Source organism: Tachypleus tridentatus, chromosome 10 (assembly GCF_004210375.1).
Source record: "Tachypleus tridentatus isolate NWPU-2018 chromosome 10, ASM421037v1, whole genome shotgun sequence".
Taxonomy (NCBI): domain Eukaryota; kingdom Metazoa; phylum Arthropoda; class Merostomata; order Xiphosura; family Limulidae; genus Tachypleus; species Tachypleus tridentatus.
This window is the reverse complement of record NC_134834.1, coordinates 22,808,235-22,814,603: the sequence shown is the minus strand read 5'-3', so window position 1 is coordinate 22,814,603 and position 6,369 is coordinate 22,808,235.

The window sequence follows — 6,369 nt, the reverse complement described above, 5'->3', positions numbered from 1 at the left end:
TAATAGCAAAGTCACATCAAGCTATCTGCTGAGCCTACCAAGGAAATCGAACACCTGATTTTAGCGTTGTAAGTACGTAGACTTACCGTTGTACTAGCGGGTGGACACGAGAACTGGAGAAATTAATGTTAAAACTCGGTTAAAAGAGTTACACAGAATTAAAAAGGCGAATGGCCTGTTAAAAGTTAAAACACAAGCAAGTTGAACAGTGGGACCATCGACAGCTCGAAAACAAAACGTGGGTAATTGTGACCTGAGCTTTAGAAACGCCCCACAATAGCAAGTCATATCGGGCCATCTGCTGATTCGTCTGAGGGGAGTCGAATCCCTGATTTTAGCGTTATAAATCCGTAGACTTACCTCTGCACCAGCGAGGGACATTTTTTATAAGTGCGTTTTTTTCTTATAGAAAAGCCACATCTGCTGTGTCCACCAAGGTGAAACGAGCCGTTGATTTTAACAATGTAAATCCATAGACTTACCGCTGTCTCGGCGGGGGCCATTTCCAATGAAAGAAAATGACGAGTTAAATCCAATCCATTAACACTGACAAAAAATGATTCATATCTTTTTGAACTGACTAAATCAAAATATTCTAGGTTAAAGGAAACGAGGTCCCGAAAAAAACTATTGTTTTTATTTTAATACAATTAATCCTTTAATTAAGTTATTATGTTTAATAAGTCATCAATTCGCTAGGAGGTCCAGCATGGCCAGATGAATAATGCACTCGACTCGTAATCTGAGGGTCGTGAGTTCCAATCCCTTTCACATTAAACATGTTCGCCCTTTCGGACGTGGTGGCGTTATAATGTTACGGTCAATCCCACTATTCGTTGGTAAAAGAGTTGGCTGTGGGAGGTGATGACTAGCTGCCTTCCCTCTCTCTGGTCTTACACTGCTAAATTAGGGACGGCTAACGCAGATATCTCTCCTATAGCATTGGGCGAAATTCCAAACCAAACCAATTCGTTAGGTTAGGTTGTTTTTTAAAATAATGGTATTAAAACAACAACACGACCTGTGCCAAGCATTGTTTTTGTTTTTTGAAATTTCGCACAAAGCTACTCGAGGGCTATCTGTGCTAGCCGTCCCTGATTTAGCAGTGTAAGACTAGAGGGAAGGCAGCTAGTCATCACCACCCACCGCCAACTCTTGGGCTACTCTTTTCCCAACGAATAGTGGGATTGATCGTCACTTATAACGCCTCCACGGCTGAAAGTGCGAGCATGTTTGGCACGACGGGGATACGAACCCGCGACCCTCGGATTACGAGTCGCACGCCTTAACACGCTTGGCTATGCCGCTCCCCTGTGCCAAGCAACTGTCAAAAATAAGTACCATACAATAAAATCTTAACAATGCCCAAGTTATTCTTGTGTTTAGGTTGTTTCATTTTGTTTTTAAGTTCTTGGCCTCTTCCATTCAAATTAATATTGAACCTGATTTATGGATAGTGTTACCACCATCAATGACACTGTCCAACTTCAGGATGAAATGTGATGTAGATGTCGCCGCCGCTTACTCTCGTTGTTATTGAAATTAATTCATCATTGTTGTTAATTTTCAGGTATGAAACTCTACATCCAAACCTTTATTTTCGCTATTGTCAGAATGTGGTTTGCTATGTCTTCGAATTGTTTGCCTATTTGTAAGGAAATCTACAACCTGAAGAGACCAGTTCTGGAGAACGACCTTGCTCAAAAAGGCATCAATTCCTTCACTGATGCTGTGAACTATCTTCACGGTGAGAAGATTGGTCAATCACAGTCTGAGAAGCCGAATTCACCAGTGAAGAAATCTCTGAGTTTGTTCACCTACTGGAGGCCTAAGACTTTCGCAGACAACGGCACAGGAGATTCTGAGTTTTTTTCTGCTGTCGGTAGAGGGAGCTTTATTCGACCACGTGGACAACCCCTTCGTTGGGGATAAGAACAAATTTACTCAGTGAAGACAGCTTTCCATCAGCACTTCTTAGTCTGATGTCTGCTTATGTTGATGTTCTTATATGTTTTTGGTATTTGAAATTGATTTGCTTAAATAAAAACACTTAGATTTCATAAATGTGCGAAGTAAGGTTTCGTCTAACCACAAGTGGTATGGGATATAAGTCCCACCCCCGAGCTACAAAAATATAGTAACTTATAACGATTTCAAATATTACACGTTGCTTAGGTAGCATTGTGTTGTCAATAGTTTACATTAATTAGTAAACAATAAGAACGGTGGGGTTAACAAAATACTGTTAATATTAAAAAAATTAAAATATACGTATAACCGATAGTTATAACGTTGATCAATATTTAATAGTAGGCTGTTTGGTGCTTTTTTGGTGCAAACCAAATAGACAATTTTACCAAAAAATCGAAAAAAAAAGACAAAATTAAAAATCCATATAGTGTGAAACTTTAAAGTCAGAAAATCAGGTAAAAAAAAAGTGACTTAACAGAACGGTGGGGTTAACAAAATACTGTTAATATTAAAAAAATTAAAATATACGTATAACCGATAGTTATAACGTTGATCAATATTTAATAGTAGGCTGTTTGGTACTTTTGTGGTGCAAACCTAATAGGCAATTTTACCAAAAAATCGAAAAAAAAAGACAAAATTAAAAATCCATATAGTGTGAAACTTTAAAGTCCGAAAATCAGGTAAAAAAAAAAAAAAGTGACTTAACAGCAAGTCAAGTGAAATAAGATGAAGTTGTTTCTTCTATGTTGATTCTGTTTAAAATTTATATTAAACATTCGTACACTGTTACATCTAAGCCATCTTTACCCAGCATTCCGCTTTCATTGAGGGAAGCAACATGTGTTTGTGTTCTTGAACACGTACGTGCAGCGACACCTTCTAACGAGTGTAGAACGTTTCTATTTTCCTTCCTACCTTTGTTTTTAGTTTTCTGTTAGGCCTCACCAACACGTTTTTATACAGGTGCACTAGTTTTATTCCTAGTTAGGCCTAGCTTGTGGTTAATTAAAATCTTATTACGCACTAAACAGCAGATTGAATATGTAGTTTAGATAAAAATATACTCAAATAGTAACAAAGAATCGTGTTTCGTCTCAACTTACACTAGAATAAATTGTTCTATACTTTGAATCATAAATATCTTCAGTTATGAACAGAGGAAATAGCTTTGCACGAAAATTTACTTCAGTTACAGTTACTGTGTTTACCCTGATTGATATTGCTACACATTGTGATTTCTACTAGTATTTTTAGTGGTTTCGTGTATTGGTTTAGCTGTGCTTGATGTTAAATAAATTGCTTAAAATAAAAGTTTTGTGTGTCTCCTTAGTTAAAACGAAACAACTTCAAAATTTGTTTTTTGTATTTTTTTTTTAAACAGCCAGACGATGATCGTTAAAAGTTCATATCCCAAAATTTGTTGTTTGTCGCGAAATAGCCAAGTTGGTTAGCGCCAAACAACAGATAAAAAAGTCAAATATAAAAAATTAGAAAATATAAAATAAAGTTATATCTAAGCAAAGACAATTCTTACAACAACAACAAAGAATTGATAACAGCTACGTCCCGTAACAAGCTAAAAGCACAATAAAAACGGGCAATATCACTAATCGCCTACGAAACCGTCCAACAGGGATTAACTCTTAGGAAACACAAATCTGAAACGGTCCTGCCACTCACAGTTGTGACGTCTAAAACTGGAATAATCGACAAAATTATATCTGCTAAAACGAAAGTGACTTATTAAAACAAGAAATTTAACCGACTAAGCTCTCAAGATTATGGGTTTAACTTCATTGCATGGCTCAACATAATGTCAGCTTGGAAATCAACATCACAGATTAATTGTGGTTCAAACTAACCCTACTTCAGGCCCCGGCATGGCCAGGTGGATAAGGCGTTCGACTCGTAATCTGAAGGTCGCGGACTCCAATCCCCTTCACATTAAACATGCTCGCCCTTTCAGCCGTGGCAGTGTTATAATGTTACAGTCAATCCCACTATTCGTTGGTAAAAGAGTAGCCCAAGAGTTGGCGGTGGGTGGTGATGACTAGCTGCCTTTCCTCTAGTCTCACACTGCTAAATTAGAGACGGCTAGCGCAGATAGCCCTCATGTAGCTTTGCGCAAAATTCAAAAACAAACCAATCCTACTTTAGTAGCAATGGTTCACTAACGTATTTTATAACAAGTTAAAACTACAGTAAAAATTGGCTGTGCGACGTTTCTTGTTACAAAGTAACTGGGCTATCTGCGCCAAACAACCGGTAAAAAAACAAAAAAGTAAAAGTAAAATCGTTGAAAATGTAAAAAATAATCAAGGTAGTAAAGAAACTTTAAAATGGCAGTGAAAAAAACGTAAATAGAATTGAAAAGGTCAATGGCTCTTAAAAGTTTAAAAACATAAGTTAGGTGGACAGTGTCATCGTCGCTAATGTCAGTGTCCTGCGTCAGGGGTAAAGCCATGGAAAAAGATGGCACAATAGCAAAACGTAGGCTATTGTTACTCGAATGTCACACAGACTACACATTGGTGCATTAATCCCAGATAAAAGAAAAAGATGAGAGAAAGGTTGTGAGCATGCACTCTACGGAACGACCCCTCCCATCAATATTAGCTCCATCCCAAAGGCTGTTATGTTTATTAAAGTCCCTCAGGAGTGAAAAGGGAGACGACAATTGTTCAATGAGAGCATCAAGGTTCAATTGATGGCTACACCTTCCAAGGGTGTATCACGTGGCAAAGACAGGGCGGGCACATGCTGATCGACCAGCAGTGCCATCCCTCCATGAAGTCACCCACATTCATGTCGTTTCGGTACAAAAAATTTCAAAAGGTGACTGTATCAGCAGGTTTCAGAAATGTTTCCTGTTTTCGACGAGGTCGTTTTTCTTTAGTCGAAAGAGGTCTGTTGACCTTCGTGAATCTTGCTCAAGATCGAACGAACAGGTTTGTGGGTGTGAACAAATAATCAAAACGCAGAACCCAAAAACGTTCCAGAAGCTGGAGCCAAAGGAAGTGGATTTGGGGAGACACTGGAAGAGTACAGATATGGTAGTAGACATGGACTCGTGAACATAAGATTCTTCACGTGGTTTGAAAACAACTCTGCTGTCCCACTGTAGTGGTGGAGCATAGTGCAGCAGCATATGTCCAAAATAGAGAAAAATACAATAGCTTCCAAGCCTCTGGGTAGGAGATTGTTCACAGTCTTCCAACATTGCATACTTTCTCATCCACCCACTTAGGGCAAAGACAAAAGTGAGAGGGGGATGAGCCATTACAGTTAACAAAGTGAGGTTCGAGCTTGCATTCGTAGTGTCGTGGTCTTTGCCCGCCACGACAAGACGTTTTCGAATGATTGAATCGCTGACAGTGGAAACATCGGAGAGGGTTAGGAGTATACGGCCCTACTTTACGGTTTGACTAATCTGTCTTAACGGTGGCAGACGGACGTAGCGACGCAAACGTCAAAATAAGATCATTTATTGGCCGCATTATTCAGTCCTTACGAATGGAAATACGACGCACTTCAGACACCTCTTGGCTGGAGAATCCAGCGAGAATTTACAACTCGAGAATGTACTTTAAGTCCATCTCAACAATCTCTCTCTTTCAGGAATTCAAAGTAACATAGGGTATGTGTATATTCCAATAGGTATATTCCAATGGCTTTCGAATTCGGGAGGAGTTTGGTATGTTGTTGTGTAGATGTTTCCACCACAATGCTTTTTAACTCTAATCCCTTGTGAATGAAAAAGAGAAACATTGTCCTAACTGTTTCTCAGATAATGAAAGAAAAATGAGAATTCAAGGTACAGAATCGGACTGTGATGATGACTGTGCAACAAGAGAGTACTGGAAAATGACTACAGATGGACAACTCATGTTAAAGCGAAGAAATTTCAGTGGCCAATGACCCTCAGTCACCATGGAGCCAACAAGGGAACACACTAATTGTCCAACAAGGACGTTGCAGTAATGCCAGGGTTTTATTGGCATTATATCCAAACACTAGTACCAGACATAATGTTCATATACCCCTTAAGAACGTCCAACACTGGCACTCAGTTAACCCTAGTACAATAGATCCAGGCTACTGACTCTAGGGGTCCCGATTAAAGCCGTCTGTTTACAAGAATTCAATGCCAAATTGACGTGTTGGAGTTGTAACCCTCAAGTACCAGGATTCTTTCCTTCCCTTTTTGGTCACCAAGCACAGCAAACACGTGGGTAAATGTTCAGATTCCAGTATGGGTAAACTGATAGTACAGAAAGGTCCCCTCATCACGAACAGGAATCCACCTCAAGCAAAGCAATTAGTCTATTCGTGCTAAACAACCGATGAAAAACGTAAAACTAAATCAGAGTTAAACGAAACAATGTCCAAAATTCT